The sequence below is a fragment of the Triplophysa rosa genome, linkage group LG17 (assembly GCF_024868665.1).
Source record: "Triplophysa rosa linkage group LG17, Trosa_1v2, whole genome shotgun sequence".
In the NCBI taxonomy this organism is placed as follows: Eukaryota; Metazoa; Chordata; class Actinopteri; order Cypriniformes; family Nemacheilidae; genus Triplophysa; species Triplophysa rosa.
The window spans coordinates 22877690-22902660 of NC_079906.1; the positions used below are offsets into that span (position 1 = coordinate 22877690).

At 38.5% G+C, this 24971-nt stretch overlaps 1 long non-coding RNA gene across 1 annotated transcript in view; it reads left to right on the top strand.

Moving 5' to 3' along the window:
- The first annotated feature begins 15156 nt into the window (after nt 1-15156).
- LOC130568278 (uncharacterized) overlaps nt 15157-24971 on the top strand; it is a 12420-nt gene continuing 2605 nt past the window's right edge. Inside the window, exons 1-3 of the long non-coding RNA XR_008964687.1 lie at nt 15157-16501; nt 16677-16753; nt 18185-18326. This is a non-coding gene — a long non-coding RNA (uncharacterized LOC130568278). The remainder of the gene's footprint in view (nt 16502-16676; nt 16754-18184; nt 18327-24971) is intronic.

Genomic DNA, 24971 nt, shown 5'->3' on the forward strand with positions numbered 1-24971 from the left:
TAGATTTAAATTGGGAGAGTGTGTCTGACCCTCGAATAGTATCGGGGAGGCTATTCCAGAGTTTAGGTGCTACGTATGAGAAAGCTCTACCCCCTTTGGTGGATTTAGTTATTCTAGGTGTTATCAAAAGTCTGGAGTTTTGAGATCTTAGAGAGCGTGATGGGTTGTAGTGTGGTAGAAGCTCTGTTATGTAGGTAGGGGCTAAACCATTTAAGGCTTTATAAGTAATTAAAAGAACTTTAAAGTCAATACGATACTTAATGGGTAACCAGTGAAGGGTTGATAACATTGGGGTTATGTGATCGTATTTTCTGGACCTGGTTAGAACTCTGGCAGCTGCGTTCTGAACTAACTGTAGTTTGTTTATTGATGATGCAGGACAACCACTAAGCAGTGCATTACAGTAATCAAGTCTTGAGGTCACAAATGCATGAATGAGCTTCTCTGCATCAGCCACACATAAAATATTTCGCAGTTTGGCAACATTTCTAAGGTGGAAGAAGGCTGTTTTTGTGACATTTGAGATGTGATTTTTAAATGACAGGTTGCTGTCTAATATAACGCCAAGTTAATATAACGCCATATATAAAATAAAGACTAAATTGTGTAAAACAATTTAGTGTGTAATGTGTAAAACTGCTTAAGAGACATTGCTCTGTTCATCTTAAAGTTGGATTGAAATAATATGATTGTGCACACATTTGAATTTCTTTTTCGCTGTTGTGGCTCATAGTCGTACGATCCGTCAGTATTAAACTGTCATTCGGAGAATGTTTAAACCTTAAAAGCACTTTGGACCTCAGATTGATGTTCTTCAGCTGAGCTGATCCAAACACATTGAGGAATTCAGTGAGGAGAACCGGATGAGCTCTAGAAACAGGTGCGGTGGGACGGAACGTTTCATCAGCACATTAATAACCCAAAGACTGGATTTGTCACACACCGAACAGGAAACAGCAGAAGTCTGCACTTCCTGTGAATCCGTCATATGGATATACAGCAGCTCGACCACACAGAGTGTGATGAATGGAGGGGATTTTCTGTACAGGGTGTGTTTGCAGAGATAATATTGACCTCTGAACATACACATCTGTGTGTGTGTGTGTGTGTGTGTGTGTGTGTGTGTGTGTGTGTGTGTGTGTGTGTGTGTGTGTGCATTTACTGCGTGCTGCCATTGGGAGGCAGAGCACAACAACAGATGACTTTCAGAAGCACTGAAAAAAACAAAAAGAAAAGCTGCAAAGTTAATGCAAAATCAACTACGGTATTATAGAATGTCTGAATTTTTACGGATTTAGTGAGTAAACTCATTTTTACTCAATTTAATTGAGTAATGGCTCTCAATATTTAAGTTCACTTAACTTTGTGCTCATGTTAACTGGACTTGAAGTCGTTGTGTTCATATACTGTACTGTGCCGAAGGACAAAGATGATTGAGAATCATTCTTGAGAAATCATGACCGAGTCTTTGTCAATCATTGAGTTACCTCGCTTCTCCACAAAATGAACAGCAAACTACATTTGTGTGTGTTTGCGTTACTGTGGAGAGAGAAACACAATGTTCATGGGTTATTGTGTACCAAAGCAAACAATCTTTTTTCCGGAAAATTGTTTTTAAAAACAAAAGAACATCAGTAATACTAAAAAGACCATAAACCCTATGACCTATTATAAGAACTAATTAAAGTCAGAAAATCAGTTCTTATTCTTTGACCGCATTCATGTTTAAGTGTATGGATTTTGTATAGGGCTGTCAAACGATTAATCATGATTAATCAAATTAAAGTTTGTGTTTACATTATTTATGTCTGCATACTGTGCATATTAATTTTATAATATGTGTTTAACACATACAGCACATGCACATACATGTGTACATATTTAGGAAATATTTACATGTATTTAATTTTATTTATCAATAATTTAAATCATATATAAATGTTTATTAATTGTTATATTTATTTGAATTGTATATTTTTCTTAAATATACGCATGTATGTATGTGTATGTTTTTTATAAATACAAAATGAATATGGACAGTATACAGACATATGTTATGTAAACACAAACTTTTATTCTAAGTGTGATTAATCGCGATTAATCAGTTGACAGTTGATTCTTAAGTTATGGGATCGAACCACAACATTTTCAGTAATGTGTAGTCATGGCTGCATACTTGTTTTTTTTTTAAATACAAGCAACATTAAGGGCTTACAGTGACAGACAGATTAAATGAGATTGAACTGTGTTTTACAAAGATCAGCACATTTATCTACATGAAGTTTTCAGCTCTCTAGGAAAAACACCGCAAGTCATTGAAATATGATCAGGATTCTGTTTTACCCACAAAGACAGCAGGACGCAGTTGTTTACATGTTAATTTTGGATGTAAATACAGGTGGTTCAGTAAATATTGTGCATGCTGTAGCAGCAGGTGAATGTCACTCCTATGGAGATGTGATTATTGAGGGATTCCAGCAAAAACTTCTGTGGTCAGAGAGTACAGCGCAATGATTCTCTCTGTGCTAGTGTGTGTTTTAAAGGTTATGGGTTTAATTCTGCAGTACCTAACAAATCGCATTCTTTAATGATTCTTTAATGGTTTTCAGGAAGCTGAATTAAAATATCGTCTGGGTCTCTGGGACGTGTGCTAGTTATTTAGAGCTGAGCAGCCACGCTTGCTCATTACAGCCACTAAAAGCATGATGGGAAGAGACTTGCTGATGTCAAGAGCTATAGTCAGTTTCATCAGTTAACTCTAACATGGTTGTAAAGTGAGTTAAATGTATTGAATAATTTGTTTATTAAAAACATACTTAGTTGAACGTGAGTTGTTGTATTTGTTGTGTTGATTTCATTAGCAGCTGGGAACACAAATGTTATGGTTTTTATTTTGATGTTGTAGAGTGTTAATTCACTGTGAGATGTGCGGAACGTTCTGTATTTCCTAGTTTTTCTCCGTAGCGTAACAGCAAACACTGTCAGTGAGTATTATGGCACTATTTTCTGTCCACATCCGAAAAATAATGTAAATGTAGAACTGGTTTTCTAGAGCAGGATTACGAGTTACACTTGAGTGTGTGTTTATTGATTTTTTTACTTTGCAGTTGTAAGAATCATGTTTTTTTTACTGCTGGTATATGTTGTAAAGCAGCTGTTTTACAGCCTTGCATGATTCTCTGTTGGTCATCAGCAGGTTTCAATGATCGTTCTTTACAGCTCATCATAAAAACACGCCGTTCACTTCATTTCTGTTGCGCGGCCCAAATTCGATGTTCTGCACGTCAATGGAAAACTAGGACAGAAGTTTAGGAGTTAGTCCAGTTTCACATTCTGTATGTGGGCTCTATTGTGTTGTGGTGGGATTTGCCCTGAGATCAGCTGGCCTCTACCAAGACTCTCCGTGACTGAGGCCCGACTGGATAAAATGAAGTGAAGCTCGCACACAAGCACAAATAATGAACGTGTGTAATTCATCCAAGAAAACGCTGAAAATGTGCATCGTATGACTTCGAAATAGTCCAGAACCAAACCAGAGCGAGTGCTGTAAATAATGAAGTGCAGATATACTTCATTACTGCACTTAAATTAGTATATGTAGATTTAGGCCGATAACCGATAATTCTTTAACATTGGAAGCCGATAACCGATATCATGGCCGATGTACGGTTTCTAAGTGATAATGTCCAGGCAGCCGGTTGTTATGGCAGAAATAATCCCCGACAGTGTGATCAGGACGTGAAGCGGAGGGTCTTGTATCACACTGAAGGGGCGTATTTCTGTGATAACAGACGGCTGCTCGTACATTATCTCGCTTATTACACGGCTACTTGCCACATGAGACAAAAACTGGACATAAAATGTGAATTAGAAATATTTGATTAGCTCATTTTTACCGAACGCAGACCTTCTGCGAGGAAAAGCCGCTTAGTTTCAGTTTTAAAGTAAGAAACGACGTTCAAACGTCACGAACAGGCAAATGGGTTTAATCATTAGTAAATATAATGTCATTATTACATGTTATTAAAAGACATATTTATAATTCATTTTTGTGTAATATTAAACTGCCCCTCTCAATATGATTTGCAGCATCCGGGTTACAGGGTGTTATAAGGTTTGAGCGGTTGTTATCTGAAAATAACAACACTTGGAATGTCGCGACTGGCCAATCAGAATCAAGCATTCAAATGAGCCGTGTAATAAATATTAATATAACATTTTCTGAGACTGAAACAAAAGGCAAAAAGTAGACAACCACTCTTATTTGAAAACATTGACTGCAGAAAACAAGGTCACCATCAGTTCTCTTCCCCCCTGAAAATCATGTACTTTACACTAGTTAACGATTCTTTAACTTATTCTGGTATAATGTTTTATTTAATAAACAAATTAAAGATGTTCTTCCAGAGCAACCCAGAAAAGTGTTCTCAAAAGCCACAAGTCTATCACGTCTCAAGACAGAAAGCATTCAGACAGCAGTCGGCTTCAAACAATATGTGTTTGTTCCTATATGTCAACATTCATAAATGTCTAGTTTTGCTAATAGCAGTGAGTGAACGATCACGACAGAAAGACAGTGCTGTACTGGGTTTTAACTGTGAGCAGCGTGCAGCTGAAGAAGTTTAACCAGAGGAAATGATTAGGGCTGCAACTAACGATTATTTTGATAATCGATTAGTTGGGCGATTATTTTTTCGATTAATCGGATAAAATGTTTAATTAGATCTTTTGCTTATAATGACTAAACCAGAGATGGGAAAAGTATACACAACTGAACTCATTTGCCTTCTCCCAAAATGTTGTGGATGTCTCCTAATTAACACACCAAGGCTGAGTTGATTCAGGTGTGTCATATTATAAGCAGCCAACAATAGTCTCTCCCAAACGTGGGAGGGATGGGGCGGTTGGCCAAAGAAATATATTTTTGTATCATTTAAAGTGAGATATTTGTCATTCAAATGTAGTGAAGTACAGTAAAGTATCCAGAAAAAATAATACGTAAGTATAGTACAAAAAGTGTACTTCCTTACTTCCCACCTCTGATATAAATAAACCCCCAAATCAGGGTATTTCACCTATTATGTACTTTGCAAAGTGCAAACGCCACAAATTGGGTTTTACAAATACAATCTTCAGTTTAGTCATTTAAAACTCCCCTTTAAACATTAAAACTGCGCGGCTTTAAAAGATGCATACGCATACGTTTGACTTTAAAACTGCGCACCTTGCGCTGCACGGAGAGACAAGTTTGACTTTAAAACTGCGCAACTTGTGCTGCACAGAGAGACGCATGCACGGAGAGATGCGTGCGACTTTAAAACTGCGCACCTCAGGCTGCACGGAGAGAGAAGTTTAACTTTAAAACTGCGTAGTTCATGCTGCACGGAGGGACATTTACAAGTAAAGAAGATGCGCTTGATTTATAACTGCGCAGCTCGCAAGTGAGTGACGTCACAGACCAACTAATCGATAATGAAATTCGTTGACAACTATTTTCATTATCGATAATTATCGATTTTATCGATTACTTGTTGCAGCCCTAGAAATTATTCATAATTAGTGGCTGTAATTTATCAGCCATACAAAATGACCATTTATCGGCCGATACCGATATGGACGATAATTTATAGTGCATCCCTAACTTAAATACATTTTTTGAATTTGACTTTCAGACGTTTACTCTTTTTGCCAAACAACATATTATTTTTTTACTCTGCATCTTTGTTGTTGCATTATTTGTGGACAAAAGCAGCAAGTAGGAAGAACTTTGAAACTTTCCAATCTTTTTGGAGTTTTAGATTTGTTAGTACATTTTCTGAATAAGATGCACGTGTCTATCCTCTTGTGCTTTTAGTAGGGCTATGGATGGGCTGCTTTAATGCTTTTTATAACATAAATGGATGTGAGCTGCATTACAGTAAATGAGGGTGCATTATCTACAACATCAGCCTGAAACTTTGAGTATTTGCTATTTTAGCTCATGTGACCTATAAGTGACGTCAGCCGAAAGGGTAAAGGCACTGCAAAGTATTACATTTTGATGAAATATGATGAAGATAAGGGCCAGAAAGCTGCATTAGGAAAGTAAATAAGGTGAATTCTGATGTTAAATTGAGTCTGGAGAGTCTTTTAATATCCTCTTCACCTTCAGACAACAGCATTAATACAGATGCCTGAAATGTCTTTGTGGCTTATGGTCTACAGAGGATTTTCTTATTCCTGAGAATAGATTATATTTGATGTGTTTGTGTCTAATGTGACCTTGTTGGTTTGGGACAGTTGTGTATTTCGCTACATCTGTCTCTAATGTGAAATTCACAATACGACCCGGTAAGAAAAAAACAAGTTTGTTGTCATGAGAGATTAGAAGAAATTGGGACAAATGTTAAAGGAAGGCAGTGTAATTTCTTTTCGACTATAAACGGACATTGTTTTCATGCATAAACAAACAGACATTGTGTTTATCCTGCAGGGAAAAGAAGGACAGAATTGAATTTACCAGACATCTTCATTGCAGTTTTTTTTCTGATCAACATTTTGTGAAGCTGTTGTTGTAGATATGTTTCTAAGAACGGGATATTCAGCGTATCACCACAGAGCAGGTCTGTGAGTTTTAAATCCCCGTCTTGAGTTTGCCGGCTTGTGATTGACAGTCTGTCTTAAGGAATGAGGGATGCTTGGCAGCGCCTGGTAAACTGGTCACGAGGGCGTCTCGAGGCATTTTCCCTTTACACCTTTGCATCAGATGACAGTCAGAAGCTGTCCGATTGAAACCCCCCACAAAAGTGCAGCATTTTAGCACCGTTCAGTGATAGAACGGACCATATTTCTCTCACTTTCTCTCTCTCTGTGAATGTCCATTTTTATTTTAAATGTACTTTATTGGCATGATTGCGTTTTGTTACAATATAGCAAGAGCATTTTACATATGAAGAGTTTGGTTCCAAAATGAGATAACTCAAAAATCATGTTTTTTTATTGTGCATTCCCAATTAATATCAGTCAAACTGCAGTTGGTTTGTTTTGATTTAAACCTTAATAACTAAAAAAATACAGCATACTTACACAATAAAAACATGATAACATCATAAAAACATGTTTTTTTTTTTTAAATGGAGTTATCTCAATTTGGAACCAAACTCTTCATATACGGTATAAAACAAGTAGAGACAATAAATACACAATATCACAATAACAATAAGTGCTATTAAAATGTGAAAAATAATGAAAGGCTTGTGTATTGGCAAGGGCCTTGAGATGCGATGCATATCACGATAGATATGTCACGATATAATATATTTCGATATAATACATGTTGAGTCACAGAAGAGAAGCAGCGCCAAATGTCCAATATTAAAGAACACCGTTGATCCGCTGCGTAGATCCAAAAAACGTATGGCCACAAAGAAAAAGTTCAAATCCGCACACGGTTATACAGTATACAGGGCTTTCACCTCCTCAAAAAATATTTATTTAATGCTTCATCAGAGGCCATAAAATCCAAAAAAACTTTTCAAGACGACTGAGGAAGAGTTGTGTCTCGAAAACGTTTTGCACTTTTCACTGGTTTTATATTATTATATATTGTATTATATTATATATTGCAATACTTTTTAAAATAAAAAATGTAAAAGAAAATAAAGCTGAAAAAACAACTTGCTCTGGACCACCTGGGGTATTTTTTAACATCCCACCAATAGAATCCATCACACACCAGTAGACACGATTATAGTTTCCATTTAAACCAATACAATTCCCATTATAAGCCACGCGTCGGCTCTGGAAGCTGGAGCATCTCGCTCATGCTTGAGACATGGCCGTGTGTACGGTATATGACGTTAAATGTGATTTTAAAAAATGTAGCGATAGGTTGGACTAACGACACACTATTATAAAATAATTGCGGTAGTTTGCTGTGTCGATATTTTAGCACAGCCCTAAAATATATAAATGTTAAAAATGGATTTGACACTCTCTCTTTATATGTCTGTCACTCTCTCCTCTTATAAAAATAATCATGGTTTTCTTACAAATACAATAAACAAACACTTTTACTATAAAACCATGGTTAATTGTCATTATTTTCATTTTCTTTATCTCTTTATGTTTCTCTCTCTCCGTCTCTCTCCCTGTCTCCCTCTCATGGAATCAATCCAGTGATCTGAGTGCTGGAGATGAGTTTGTATCCAGAGGTCAGCGCCGGTCCAGTGGATAAGACCGCTGAGAAAAGTCTCTTATCAAATCTGCAGAAGGACGTTCCTCTGACCTTCACAAACATTCAGACCGGCACAGATCCCTCCACACTAACCGTACAGCTCAGACAAACGTTTATTATTATTTATTTTGTGAAATTGTGAAGGCTATGATTTTCATGTCATTTGTGCATCAACATAATAAACAGAAACTGTTCTGCTGGGTAAGGCTGTTGTTGTGGTTTCCCAGAGGAAACGTTATTGCTCACCGGTTTCTCTTTCATAGCTCAGGACATTTGATTTTGTTTCATTTAAGTCTCAACGTGTTAGAATCAAATGAGTGTAATTGTTAAAACACATGGAGGTGTAAATGAATAATTTTAATCTGGATTTGAGTAAATGTGATATTAAGATTGACACATTGTTGACGTCTCTTCTCAAACTCCGAGACATTTGTGACATTTTAGACTCTAGAAATATCTGAGACACACATGAGACTTAAGCAAAAGTTTCTATTTGCTCTCCATTTATCTCATTGATGTCTAGGAGAAATAATTGCGATATTAAAGAGATCTCATGTGTCGTCTTTCTTTTTTTTAGGTTGTTGATGTAGGTTTTATGTAGCTTTATTTTCTAGTGTGTGTGTTTCTACAGTATATGTGGTTGGTTGTTTACTGGTCCAAATGAGCATTTATGTTCCTCATTAAAGTGAGATCAATAAATGCAGAAACATTTGGCAGATTTTGGAGAGAAACCAGAGCAGGCGAATGCTTGGACCGCCGTGTCTGTCTGCAGGCGTGGGTTTGAACGGGTGGCAGAGGAGAGCTTTGACTGGCAGGAACAGGTGCACGTGGCAGTGTGGAGGTCTCGCTTCTTTAGCCAACGATGCTCTGTGATGACAGTTACAGAAATGGACTTCATCCCATGTGGACTGTCGTGTCAAACGCGTCCACCTGTCCTCCTGAACAAAGATCTTCATAGTGCCATATGCAGCCACAGATGATGAAACGGCAGGAATAACAGAGCTGTCATCATAACACAGCCAGCGTTATCTCGATTACTCTCCGCTCCTCTTCTGACGCTTTGAGGGTTTATGTACCGGACACTTTCCGTTTAGTGCCTCTCTAGACGCCGCCATCTGTGAGCTGTTTGTGTTTAGACTTCCGGTGAGCCACTTTAGCTAATGACGTCGTATTGCGAGTGAGACGAGTGTGCTATTTTGACTGGCAAGTTCATATTTATTATGGAACCCAAAGGTACAAGCGTAATGTGTGCAGTGACAGGTTGCCATAATAGCCGGTAGAAACGCAAAACGTTTGCTTTGACCATAATGGATGTCCGCAAGCTATGATCTGCATCCATTATTCATTATTTTAGCCTACTGGATGTCCTTTCTCCTGGACAATTTACCTTCTTGACTACAATAACTAATAAACTATTACTACATTTATTAGTAAACGTTCAAAGGCAGGAGTTTACGGGGAGAGTGACACTAAATGTAAAATATCAGATTACATATAATACATATTTATCACAACTAAAACAGTCTGCAAATAGTGGTATTATAATATTAGCAGCAGTTAAAATTGAGCTGTAAGCATTTTTAAATGTATATAGCAGTTAAAACGTAATAATCTAAAGCAAACCTACCTGCCAGAGGATCGCAGCTGCATGACAATCAGTTACAGGACTCGCCCTGTCATTACATTACATTTTCATTCATTTGGCAGACGCTTTTATCCAAAGAACATTTAACATTTTGTCAACACGCTAAGCAGTTGGCTACTGCTAGCCTTTACCAGGCCATATTAGGAGGATTAAAGCTGAAGCAAGCAAGGGAGAGAATGAACGACATGAAATATCCGAGAGAAAATATGAAATTATTGAATAAATCCACTTCATCCTCCCACTGTGTAATACATCACGGGTGTGAAAAATATTCATCAGAGCTGTTTTAAAAGCTTTCGAGTGTGCTCCCGTGGCGACACACTTCCATTGTTTTCCACCGGCCGGCTAATAAAATGGAAGTCTTAACACAAAAAGGAAGTACGTCTCACATCGTTTACTTCCGCGTTCAAAAATAAAGTGGATAGCAGAACTCTTTTTGGTGCTATAGAACCTTTTTTATGAGGTTCCATAAAGAACCCTGCCTTGAAAAGTGCTACATAGAACCTCAGTGGTGCTATAGAGAACCCTATCTTTATCAGAAAACAGGAGGGGTTTTAATTGAGGTATTTTTTTTAATTCATTCATTTATTTTATTTTTTATAAAAACAATAAGCAAGACATGTAAATCAAGTAATACTTTTATTTCCTACTGGTCACATCATTAAATGTCATGCAACATTCATTATATTTGTACATATTTATACCTTTCACAATTTTGCATTGTTGCAAAACAGCTTTACAGAAAGAAAAACACATGAGCCCTAAACAGAGACAAAGGAAAAAGTAAAGAAATAAGTTCTAGCCCATTTTAGCACAAAAGCAGTAGAAATGTGAGAACAAAAATGTATAGAAATAAAAGTATATATATAACCAGGAAAATTATAAAAATGCATGATTACTATTTAAAGTTAACTGGTCAGCAAGATTATACAAGCAGTGCAGCCAAGAAGTCAGACAGGCAATAAAATGATTTCATCTTATATTGTTTTCTGTGTTGTGGCAGATATCTACAGCCATTATTTTGAGTTTTTGAGTTTCTGGCCAAACAAAAGTAGGGTCTGGCATGGGGCTCAAATTTGCAGGCCATGATCATCGCAGATTCCCACCACTTTCATCTATGGCTGTGGTCATCTTCCTTGAGCATCAGGCCGAACCAGAGCTGTGTCTGTCAGTGTCAGGTGTTTCCAGGAGCCTGAAGATGAGACATGGAGACAAAACAAGCTGATGTAAAAATCTCATATGCAAAACTGATGTCATGGCAGAAGTTTGGTTGCGCTGACTCCTGCAGTATAAACATGTTTTTGGTAATGAAGATACATTTTTATTACTTCCCCTTTGAATGTGTCACTGAATTTGCCTCAACCGTCAAAGTCAGACCTGCGGTGGTTTAGAGCTTGGCTTATGACTCACCTGAAACAGAGACATGTACATACAAGTACTATTAGAACACACAAAACTTCATTTCCAAAATTATTTTATTGCTATCATTTTAATGTGGAAAGGATATCAACTTTAAAAGAAACATGAATATATCGCCTTTAAAACATTAAGTATGACACAGTTGTCAGACTTCTGAGCTGAACTGATACTGGGTTAGCACCGCGAGAAATACCCGTCTCTTCACTCCCAGCACAAGGTCACATACGAAACGCTGAAATATCAAGAAATAAACCTAAATACATGTTGTACAACATACTGTTGAAGAAACATCCAGAAAAATGGTTTATGGAAGTTCAGCCAGTAGAAGTAAATAATGATTGATGCTAGGATCATATTGTTAATATAATATTTGTTTTAAATATTAAGTAGAGTATATACATTTTAACTATGCTAAATAATTGGTAAAGCAGATTCCCATAAATTACATAACCATAGAATATCTTAAATTATAAAAAAACATAAACTGTATGATTAAAAACAGTCTGAAGCTTACCTGTGGGGTGTGTCAGTCTGCAGGCACCTCAGCAGGACTGTTAAATCAGGACTTTGATTCAGGACAAACAACCAATCAGGAGGCAGCTTCTAAATAACTGATCTACTTTAAACCAAAAACAGGTGGGAATAAAGAACCCTTTCCCAATATTTCCTAATATTCTGCACTATATCACTCGTTGTGCTTTTGCATCTGTATGCAGACAGTCAGATGTTTTTGTTGAATTAACGTGTTCAAAATGTTCATTTTGCAATTCCAAAGTAACTCATTTAGTTTGCTGATAATATCATATAAAATGGTACTTAAAGAGACTGTTGGACCTTACAGGACCGTGTGTTCATGGATATTTGACAGGGTTTTCACTTCTAATTGGTAAATGATGTAAGAGTCAAATAACCCATAATGCCGTTGTGCTGCAGGGGAATTACTGGAGTTAATGATGAATGTACTGCAGCTCTTAGCAGTCACATTAAAAACAATCAATATGCAAACCAATCAATCTTCTCGATTTTCCAGATCTGTTTACCTGCTTATTTACTGTAGACACTGTAAGTTTCACGTTATTTTCACATTACCGCACAAACGGAGTCATTAAGCTTCATTATTATTACCGTGGTGAAACATCTGTTTACTACAGTACGGCCTCACTGAGGAGCATCGCTGTTTAAACGTGTGTAGATCTCATCGTCTGTCTCAGCAGAAGAATAATGCTCTCAAATGCAGAAAAAATGCAAGATGTGGTTGAATCGGTGATATTTTTGGGAACTTAACCTTGCTAATGTATTTTTGCATGGTTCATCAGTAGTAAATACAGTAAATATCATGAACGCACACAATAGTGTCAACAGATTCAATGCACGTGCATGGCACCTGAGCAGCGCTGTGTAACACCGTGTTTACACCGGACGCGACCGGAGCGACAAAAGACATTAGAAACGCATTAGAACCCATTATCATTTTAAATGTGTCAAAATCATTAAGAACAAGCAGGTTGTCATGTCGCGTCGCGCCTGTCGTGTCCGGTGTAAGATATCACAGCACATGCACAAAACTGCCATCAGCGATCCAAATGCAAACCTGTGTTCCAAAGTGCCGAGTGTCACATTATGGTATTAGAAAGCGTTTGGCTGAATCATCTGCTGGTCGTTTATCACCTCCGCGGGACCCTCGACTGCCGCCTGGCCCCTGATTCACATCTAAATCACCACGGCCGACTGCTCTCATCACACACACACACACACGATTACCGCCGCTAAACCCTTCGGCATGTGTGTGTGCTCCCGGACTGACACGTTCAGCTGGGATGGAGGAAGATTTGCTTTGCTCCTGGTGTGTGAAGCAGTTCTCTGCGGCGATGTGACCCTGAACCAACATTAGAATGACCTTGAAGATCCTCTTAGGACTGAGATGATGCTGTGCTAGATTAAAGTATGAAAGTCACTTTACACCCAGCGCCAAAACACAAATAAGAGCCGGACATCAGCACAAAAATGGCTGCCAGGTCTGTGGTCATGTTACGGATGTCTCGTCTCGGACATTTTTTCTTACTGCTTTGGTTTCCCCCCCGCTTAAAACAAGTAAATAACAAGTCACCGTCATTTCAGAGCAGTTCTTTTCATTCCAGATAATTCAGTCAGGATTTGATGCAGTATTTTTCGGACACTCTTTCGGAGATTTAGTGTAAGTGAATTTGATTTTTTATTGCACTTGCAATAAAATACGTGAAGTCTAATGCAGAAATAAACCTGTTTGCATATGAGATTTCACAAGTGGATTAAAGTTTGATGTTTGATATTCAACCAGGGTCCCCCATCATGTGCGGGCTCGGGTTTGTTTCATTCATTACAGTTTGATGCTGACTAGAGCATTCTGTTGTTTACTTAGTTCACTCCAAATGGCTCACTATTCTTTTTAGTTCCCTTAGAAGGCACACTAGGTTTTGGAGCAGAGCGAGCGTTCGTCACACATTAGCTTGCGGTCCTGATGCTGTGGGATTGTCCAGGACTGGCTCTCATCCGTTGTCAAGGAAACGTCCCTGGAAGACCCACGTGCTTTAGAACGACTCGCATCGATGAGAAGATGAGACACGCAGATAATCAGCAGACCCTAGGGCTCAGATCACAGGCCCGAAACCAATGTGATCGTGCTCCCGAATCATCACTTATCACCACAGAATGAGTTTATAACGGCTGAATGATGACTGTTTCATTTCTGGACCTTGTCTTGCTTTAAACAACGGTGTAATTAAACTTAGAAAATAAACATATTTTCTGTTACGTGCCAATGAGAACAATTGGACCTGGAGTGTTAATGTCATTATGACTGTTTGCACATGGATGTTGTGCTCGACAGCTTCTGTCCTCTTCATATGAGTGAAACTACAGTCACAACTACAATTTACAGCAGGTGCAAAACACACCATAATGAGTCATAATAAGGTCACAGATGAGATCTCTTTAATATCTCAATTAATTCTAATAGACATCAATGAGATTAAACAGAGCAAACAGAGATATTTCTCCTGAGTAAAAGAGTCTAAAATGTCACAAATGTCTCAGAGTTTGAGAAGAGACGTCATCAATGTGTCAAACTGAGCTCAGATTTGTCTCGTCTGCAATCAAAAGTCAATATTATTGAAGATCTCAATATCAACTCAAACATTTCTCATCACATTGACTTAAAGGTGCAGTTTGTAAAAACCGCCGCTAGAGGGCGCATGATCAAAACAACAACAATGGCGTAGAATGATGGGATCTGTTGTCTTCAACTCCACCGCTGATGGCCATCAATCAGACGGGATGGAGAAGTCATGTTAGCGGATGAGGTAAAGTTTTATAATTGTTGCGAATAATTGTGGTCCATAACAAGTTAGTGGCTTGTTAGACACCACTTCTGCATTTGTCCACGACTCTGTTGTCATGTGGTATCTACGTCAGTAAAGGCGTAACAAAGGGTGACACGGATATGACTGCACAGCCCCGTGTCACTGTTTAGAATGGAGATTTTCTCACGATTTACAAGTCGTTGGACACATTTGAGATATTGTAAGTACTCATCTGAACAAAATATATAACACTAGCCTAGTGGTTTTTGGATATTTTTAGGGATGCGTATCGGTATCAGCCCGATACCAAGCTCATGTACTCGTATTCGTAATGACACACCGATACCAAAGACCGATAACGTTACCTCACGTGACATACATAGAGCCCTAGGATTTCCGCAATGCGGAAAACGCGGACGGAATCGAGGAATCCAGGCATTTCCTAACAAGAAATTAGCGCTGAACAGCTAACAGCTAACGAAATATTCAGATCCTGATTAAATATGTATTCTGCTTGTTTTGCGTGACTGTGTGTGAAAGAGTGGTGCGGTTGCGTGTACTGAACCTGAACGCATTGTGCTTGTGGAGCTTTCAGAGCCAGCGTTTCACTGCACGAGGACACGAACACAAACAAACACCATTTGTGGCGATCCGTCAAAATAAAAGTCCGGTTAACTTGAACAAACGCTCTTTGCGGCGTCCCGTCAAAATAAAAGTACGGTTGACTTGATCAAGTTATCACATTCACAAGAAAAAAAGAAAATGTACCAGTAAGTTACTGGTTTATTAACATTATTGTACATTATACAGGCTTCGGTTATAGGTATCGGTATCGGCGAGTACCAGAAAAAAAATATCGGTACTTGTACTCGGTCTTTAAAAAAATGGTATCGGTGCATCCCTAGATATTACTGCAAAATTGTTACAAACTGCACCTTTAAGGCCAGATATTCATTTTATACCTCCATTTTCTTCATGTGTTTACCAATTACACTGTTTTATTTCTCCTGATCAATGTTAGAAGAAACATTTGAGACTAAGTTGACAACAAATCCTCAAAATCGCCATCAAACCATCAAATCTCCTGTTTGGTTTTCCTCGGGTCAGTGGCGAGTTCAAAAAAGCTCACGTCTCTGTGATATTCTCTAAATATGACTCCGGTATGTCTGTGAGATTTCTTCCATTTGTATTTAAAAGCAGATTTGAGACCGTTTAAGTGTCATTGATGTACATGAGGTTTAACACAATGAGCTACAGTAATCGTGATGATTTCATTGAAACGTGCCCACCCAATAACAGCAAGACATTTGTGTTAAAGTACTTACTTGAGGATATTAAAATGAAAGGGCCTGTGTTTTAGTTTGAGTTTCTCTCTCTGCTGTTTCATTCACTGTGATTATTTAAGAGAACTTGTATTATGCACAATTATCTGGACTTTATTTCTTCTCGAAGTGAGTGGAGAGTCCCACATGAACAAAAGATGGTCATGTTTGAGTCTGTATCGTCGCTGAAGGACTCTCTCTCGTTCAGTATTCATGTGAACCGGCGCGGCATTGAGCTCGAGAGCTCACCGGAGCAATTACCCCAGATGGAGAAAAAGAGATTGTGATCGAACGCAAGACTGTAAATTCACTCCAGATATCTCTGCCTCCAGTCTATACTCGCTTACTCCATTTTCCTTTCTGTCTCTTAATTTCACACACAGACGATGTGCACATTTATCTACACGGCACACAAACTCAATTCTTGTAGGAGTCACACAACAGTTTTGCTTTAGCACCCAGATTTTATGTTGTACAATATGAAACTAATATAGCCTGTGTTGACTTTTTCTTTGTCTTCACTGTGAACCCGAATACGATGGGAAAACTCAAAAAAATCGAGGTAATCAGTTACATCAAATCTTTCAAATCTTTTCTTGACTATCAAGTTTTGAGTTTGTTGTACTCATGCATGTTAATGCTTTTTAATTTTGAACATTTAGCAAGGTAACTTCTAGGTCTAATTAAGACTACCTGCACATTTCAGCTACCTGAACAACTAACATCTGTCTTCACAGAGAGTGATGATGTAACACACACGATTGCTAAGGCTCCTCCCACAACATAAACAGAAGCAGCGCTCTTCTGAACGATGGTGAGCCCAAAAGTCCAAAATACAACAAACTCTTCTAAATATCCAAGATAAATGAACATTCAACATTAACAAGGCTTTTTCCTTTCTACAAACTCATAAAATTACACTTCGTTTCACAATTTACTCTCCTAATGCAGTCTCACGCAAAGCATGCTGGGAACTGAAATTCATCCTCAACAAATCGTCTTGAATAAACTTGTTTAAATTAAGCTGAACTAACTCAAAAGTAAGAATTAGTAACAGGAACTCTAAATATTTAGTGTAATTATATAATATATTTTTTAATATAAAATTAAGTTTACACTACTTACAATACTTTTTAATTACTTTGAACACTGCAAAAAATGACATTTTTCGTTGTTTTCCACTAAAAATGTCTAAAAATTCTTGAATCAATACATTTTTTTGCTCATTTTCTTGATGGAAAAGTCTTGTTTTTAGTAAAAAAATATGAAATTTCAGTGAATTTGTGCTTTTATTATTTTTAATAAAAGATTTTTAATAAAAGATTATTTTTCTTACCCCATTGGCAGATTTTTTTGCTTGTTTTAAGCACAGAATTTTTTTTCAAGACTTATTTTCAAGATATTTTTACTGGAAAACAAGACATAAATACTAAGTAAGAGAGTCATTTTGTGGAGTGAACATTCGGGTTTACAGTGTTGTCTAGTTTTATTTCTAGGGTTTGTTTTTAGATGAGAGCATCACATACACAATCTGCTCATGTTGGCTTCTGTCAAATGTGACCTGTCAAAACACCATTGAGTTTGTTTGAACACACAACCCTTGACATGATGCTTTTATCACAACTCCATTATAGTGTCATAACCTACAAACACTAGTCTAATATTTGCATGTATTTATTAGCAGATGCTTTTAATCAGAGTGATTCACAAACTGTGGTAATATCTGTTGATTAAATTCAAGTCGTTATGAGCGGGCAGATTTTATCGGTCATTTTTCTGTGATGTAAATGGGGAGTAGCAGATAATAATGTGAAGCCAAACCATCTCTAATCACAGTTATCTGATCTCAATGTCACAATTAATATCATTACAGGCCAACAGAATATTACGGCTATTTTTAGTTGATTATTAAATGATTCCGCACAGAGAGCTCAGCTTCAGTCTGTGTGACAAATGCACAATCATGTGTTGATTTGGGTTTTAGATCTTTCAGACAGTAAATTGACCCCTCAGTTTTAAAGCTCCTGATTCAATCGCTTTCATTCCATTTCAAAACTTTATAATTAAAATCTTTTGTAATAGAAATAAATGTCATTTTTAATTGATGTAGTAAAATTTAATTAAAGCATCAGTACTACACTATTACTTTATATTATATATATATATATATATATTAATATTTAGCAAAAAAAATAAATTTGCTCATCTTATGCTTATACATTTATGCTTTATATGATGTGTATAGTTTCAGAGTGGAAGACCTGTTTCATTATGTCATCTGCAATGCATTATGGGAGTAGAAGGTCATTGCTGCGCTCTTGTGTGCATCTCTCGTTTCCACGGTAACAGCTGCTTCTCTGATGGGGGATTTGTCTTTACGATTGAGGGTAATTACTTTCTTTGTAACAGAATTCATGTATTAAATGTGAATTTTTATTTTTCAAATGATGTTGAAATCAGACTGGCTAATCATGTCTCCTACAGAAGCAGATTTCATCATTTCTGAGTCCGACATAATTTCTGTTTATATATCTTTGAGCTAAAAACTGTTTATCTTTAGAGAAAATAAACTGGATTTGTCTCTCCAGAATAAACACAATAATTACATTAAAAGAATAGCTCACACAGAAATGTCATCATTTGATCAAAGGAAATAAAACAAGAATCAAACATTTTCAAGAATGCTTGAATCAAGGGCCCTGTTTTAAGGATCTAAGCGCATGGTCTAAAGCGCAGGGCGCAGGTGCACTCAGGGCGTGTCCAAATCCACTTTTTCTAGTTTAATGACGGTCGGCGCGCGCGGGCCCATGGTCTAAACGGGTTGAGTAATGGGTGTTTTCTGGGCCAAACGTGCAGTAAACCAATCAGAGTCTCATCTCTCATTCCCTTTAAGAGGCAGTTGTGCTCTCGCCATGGCGGATTCGCTGTTTACATGGCGGAATTCGGAAGAGCAGACATTTCTCCAGAAAGGAAACGTGTCTGCTCGTGCGTGAGGTTAAAGCGCGCAAGCAGACCATCTACAGGACAAGCCGGATTTTTATCTTTATGTGCACAATAATAATCTTTTACATTGTAATCCATTTATTTGTAATATTTGGCATTTTTGTGTGCTGCTGCGTGTAATAAGCAGAATGTACGAGCGCTGTGCACCCGCCTGTAGGCACATATTCCTAACATGCTCTTTAAATAACTAAAAAAATAATGCGCCATTGACTTTAGACTTTAGACCAGGTTTGAATTGGTCTATGACGCAGACTATTTTCAGTTCCTCAAAATAGCAACTCTGTCATGAATGGTGCAGAGAACCCAATAGCAGGCAGGCAGTGGTGAAGGTTAAACAAGATATATTTATTTACAAAAAAAACAAAAAAAAAACCCACGAGGGGGTATAACAAAACAAACAGGATACTAAACAGGACGTAGACTGACTCACAATAAACTAAGCAAAAACATTACTAGACAAACTAAACTAACACTTACTAAATGTGACAAGACAATCCAAACTGGAGCACGGGCAAGGGGAAGACTAAACGCACAGGAACCATCCAACGACGAACGCCACGAAAGACACCATGTACAATGCACGAGCACAGGACAAAGAAACAAGAGGGTATATATAGGGAAACACAAACGAGGGATAACGACACAGGGCAGGTGTGGGTAATCAAACACTTAGGGAAAGATAACAAGGAAACGAGAGGAACGGGGCCAATGACAAGACACTGGAGAGAACGTATATTATTGTCCAAAGGACAACAATAAGTTTCTCTCCACACATAACCAAAGACTTTGTCATGGCTCTGCTACAGTACCAAGAAAAACATGACTAAGGAAGCAGAGCCATGACAAACACGCCAACAATGCCCCTGAAAACGCCTCTTTTTTAGACCAGCACGCCCACGGGCGCACAAATGCATTTGCTATTTAAACAACGCGGCGCAGGACAGGAAAATGAGAACTACGTCGGGCTGAAACTAGCAAAAACACTTGCGCTGCGCCTTGCGCCGTATTGCGCCAGGTGTACGATAGGGCCCGAACTATTTAATGATGCTTTAAGTTTTTTTGTACTTTTAGACCTGGACAGATGTCACTATTGTTGTATGTAAACTTTCATTTGAATAAGACAAGATTCTTTAGAAATTTCCCTTTGCTGTTCCATGAAAAGTTTCTGTTTTAATACAGTATAGAATGTTCTTTTTATTCAACACAACAAACATTCAGCTTGTGCTGTCAGGTCACGTCATGTCAAATATTACGACTTAACTTTCTCATGACATTATAATCCAAAAGTTTAAGGATAAAGGTCCGGACGTGCAGATTCTTCTCATCTGCTGACTGCTTTGTTGAAGTCATCTCTTAACAGTGTTCTGAAGTTCTCTCATAGGCGGTTATCTGTGCACTAATGTCACATACAGCGCTCCCGTCCTCCGATAACATGCTGATGTACCCGTAATGTGATTTTGTTGAAATTTGCTTCTCTCGAGCCAGGTCAACTCTGAGCTTTTGACAAATAAATTACATTTGAGTGCTGCGCTAGCAGATGGCAGACATCTCGCTTAGCACGGCATGGGTGAGGTTTTTTAGGGTTCTGTTCTGGCGGGTACCCACCCGATGGCACAGGTGAAACCATTTACAGTCTCACGTTACCTCACCCATCCACATTGAAGCAGTTATCACCGATGACACCCATCGTAATTGCTAATTACACGCCTCGGCAACCACATTTTCTCACTCTCAACCCTCCTTTTCTCTCTTAATTCTGAGAAAAAAAGTCTAGAGAGGTGTTCGTTCTTCTAGTCGTGCTTGATTTTGAGACTTGTGTCATTTAAAAAAAGGAAGACAGTAATTCACCAAGTGTCACATGACATGATGTTCCATTTACAATTTGATTAATTTGTGGAAAATTTTGATTTTTTTAATAAAAAAGGAAACATGACTTCACAAAATTTTCTGTCAGCTTGAGCGACAGAAATATACTGTACAATAATATTTTTGCTGTAAAATTACAGGATATAAGGATATACTATAATCAATTGTTTTCTCCGTTTTTCTTGTAAATTAGTGGTCTTTTCTATAATTTTACGGTTTTTGACCGTATTTCAAAAATACATTAAAAACAGTAAAAATCAGTTTTTACATTTTATGTGGAAATCTGTAAAAAATAACAGAAAAAATCTGTAAAATTACAGCAATTTTTTTACAGTGTAGCTGCAGTTCTTCACAGCAGTAAATGTTTTCACATTAGGCCTGATTTATAAAACTACAATATAATGCAAATACAATCTCATGGCAATTCACAACTATTTTACAATGTGGCTAATATAAACGTTAATCTCAGTTTGTTTTGGTGTGATCTGCTTTTGCACCATTGAGGGTTGAGTTTAGTAGTGGGACTTTCTTCTAATAATTGTTCAGCTCTTTTATTGGTTAGATATTTGCAAAACCCAGTGACAAACGTAAAGGGTGACTTATAATAATTATTTATGGCATTAAATACAAATCAGGAAATATGGAGATGCGAGCTTTCAGAAGGACAGCAGCGATTTAGGATAATAAATGGCTTTTGTGTGTTTCACATAGTCTAACAGCGATGATAAATATATATTTTATGTGCAGTGAATGATGACGACAGATTCCATTAGGAACTTATAAGACACCTAAAGTAATAGGTCACAGGTTAAATATCCTTTAGATGGGCCCTGTGAAGTTATTTGAATTGATTTAACCTGACCTCAGCTATTTTACAAAAGTAGCGATTTTATATGAATATAGTACTATGTGAAATGTACGAAAACATATGATTATTAGAAACAAGCAAGAGTGAGACTCCACCCCTAAACCTAACCATCACTGGGGTGAAAGCAGGTAGTCAGAGCCGTTAAGAGAGAAAGTCGTGACAACGGAAGTTCAATATTTCACGTGATTCATGGGGCCAGGAAGTTTTCTCTTTAAATGCTTTATTTCTTTCATTTATTTATTCATTAAATGACTTTAAATGATCTTTAAATGGGTTAAAAGTTCGTCACAATCCTTCTGTTTAGCCACAGCTCAATGCGTTACTAGTAACTTACGGGAACTTTTGAGAGCCTCCATGAAGTTCAGAGTCGACGTAGTTGAGGCAACTCTCTCTCTCTCAATGTCTCAGATGGTAGTAAAACTAAACATGTGCTGTGAATATGATGAGACCGTGTTGGTAGATTGTTGAGCGGATGTTTAACCTCTGTGCAATACTGTACAACCAGAGGTGATGTTTAACCAGATACCAACCTCGAGTCATGACTGTTATAATTGTCTTCATATTTTCTACATTAATGTCGTAATATCTCATCCAGTGTTTCATTGGAATGACAGATAATGAGATTGATAATGAAAGTGAAATGCCAGCGGTTAATGAAGCACAAAGAGACGTGAGCGATGGAAAGAGCTCTCTGATGGATCAGTGATGATAAACGCTCGCTTTCTCAAGCTTACAGTCTCCAATCATCTGCTGGAAAATACATTCTGAAAGGTCACTGTTCATGCTACACGTCTGCACCACGCTACGATCGCTTTGGGACCGCTCTGTAAATATGTAGATCTTGTGTGTTCAGGTGGAAAGATCTTTTGAAATGTTTTGAAGGTTACACTGGGTTGAGATGCAACTTCTCTGAATGTCACAGGTTTGCTTTATTTACACGGTCGATGATAAAAGACGACTGTAACTCTGACTCTTTATTATTGTCCAATTCTGTTCTGCACTTCTCAATGGCATCTTTCATTCAACGTGACATTTCTAAAGCAATGTTTCCTTTCTTTCTCTGCCTTTCATCCTCTCGTAGTTCATCAAATGTCTGTTTTTTGAGTTACACGTCTGATCATTTCCTCATCACTCTTGAGCTCGACCTAACTTCTCCAGACATTACATATGCTTCCCCACTGGTCACATTCCTTCGCGACCTACGAACACTCTCTCCCGCCTACTTATCCTCTGCGGTCTATACCCTCTAACATCTAGGCCAGCCTGTGCACCCCCTTCTGCCCCCTGGTTATTATCTGATGTTCTCAGTGAGCATCGTGCCAGGCTCAGGTCTGCTGAGAGAAAGTGGCGCAAATCTAAAGAACCCGCTGACCTCTTTCTCTATAAGTTTCTCCTCTCTTCTTTCTCTGCTGATACCTCCTCTGCAAAAACTCAGTACTACCACTCTAAGATCAACAACTCGCCTGACTCTCGTACTCTCTTTAAAACCTTCTTTGCTCTTCTTTGCCCGCCTTCTCCTCACCTCCATCGGACTTAACAGCTGATGATTTTGCGTCTTTCTTCGTAAAGAAAACTACCACCATCAGCAGTCAGTTCTCTGTGCCGCCTCCTCTTGATCACACCCAAACCCCCGACACACGCTCGCTTCCTTCTTTCTCTCTCTTATCTGAAGATTACGCTTCCAATGTCATTTCTTCTAGCCACCCGAATACCTGCCTGCTAGATCCCACCCATCTCCTCCGGGCCATCTCTCCAGTGGTTACTCCTGCTCTGACCCACATTATCAACTCGTCTCTCACCACTGGAACATTTCCCACAGTCTTCAGAGGCCCGTATAACCCTGCTACTGAAGAAACCCACTCTTAATCCTGCACTGTTAGAGAACTACAGACCGGTATCACTCCTCCCCTTCATTGCCAAAACTCTTGAGCGTGTTGTATTTAACCAGCTCTCCTCCTTTCTCACGCAGAACAGTCTCCTGGACAGCAACCAGTCTGGTTTCAAGAGCGGTCATTCCACCGAGACTGCGCTGCTCTCTGTCATTGAAGCTCTGAGACTGGCAAGGACAGTCTCTAAATCTTTTGTACTCATCCTACATGATCTATCTGCTGCCTTTGACACCGTCAACCACCACATCCTCCTGTCGACCCTCAAGGCTATGGGTGTCTCTGGAATGGTGCTACAATGGTTCAATTCTTACCTCTCAGGTAGGTCATTTAGAGTATCTAGGAGAGGTGAGGTCTCTGAGTCCCAACATCTCAATACAGGGGTGCCTCAGGGCTCAGTGATTGGTCCGTTGCTCTTTTCTGTATACATGACATCCCTAGGTTCTGTCATTCTGAAACATGGCTTTTCTGACCACTGCTATGTGGATGATAAACAACTCCACCTGTCATTTCAACCTGACGATCCGACTGTCTCTGCACGCATTTCAGCATGCCTGAGTGACATTTCGCTCTGGATGAAGGACCATCACCTGCACTTGCTGAACCTTGCTAAAACAGAACTGCTTGAAATCCCGGCATGCCCAAAGATTCATCACAACCTCTCCATTCAACTACGCTCATCAACCCTCATACCTTCCAGAACGACCAGAAACCTGGGAGTGGTAATCAATGTTCAGCTTAACTTCACAGGTCATGTTAGCAGCACCACCCGGTCCTGTAGATTCATCCTCTACAACACAGGTGTCAAACTCATTTCCTGGAGGGCCGCAGCTCTGCACAGTTTAGCTCCAACCAGGGGCATCGGGGGATGTGGATGTTTTAACACCCACACTTTTCCCGGTGAGAAGGTTCAACACCCGCACTTTTTCTGCAATTTTTCCGCAGTTTTTCACAAACGCCTTACAGCAGTCGCTCCTCCGTTTCTCTGGTCTGCGCTCGCTGCGGCTGCCTCCTCTCCCCTCCCTCTCAAACATGACACCGGCTTTGAGTGTGACCGGCTGATGATTGGCTGTTCTGCCTTAAGTCCCGCCTCTGTTGGTGTGTTAGATTTATCGGTCAGCTTGTGCTGAGGAGGCGGGAACTTATGGTTAAGGTTATTTACATCTCCCTTTTCCAGGTACTTTGAATGAGTGTTTATGCTTTCAAGGTTTTTAAATAAGCTTGATATGTGTTTGGGAAGATGTTCTGTTTATGTTTTGTTGACATGTCGTGTGTTTTCTGTATTATATTTCGTTTTTTAGACTAATGCTAATTGGGATATTGTTCAGCAGCTAGCTAAATTCGGTTATGTATGTGGCATGCAATGTATAAAGTAACTGTGATGAAGAAGGCGGGGAATTGACGACGAG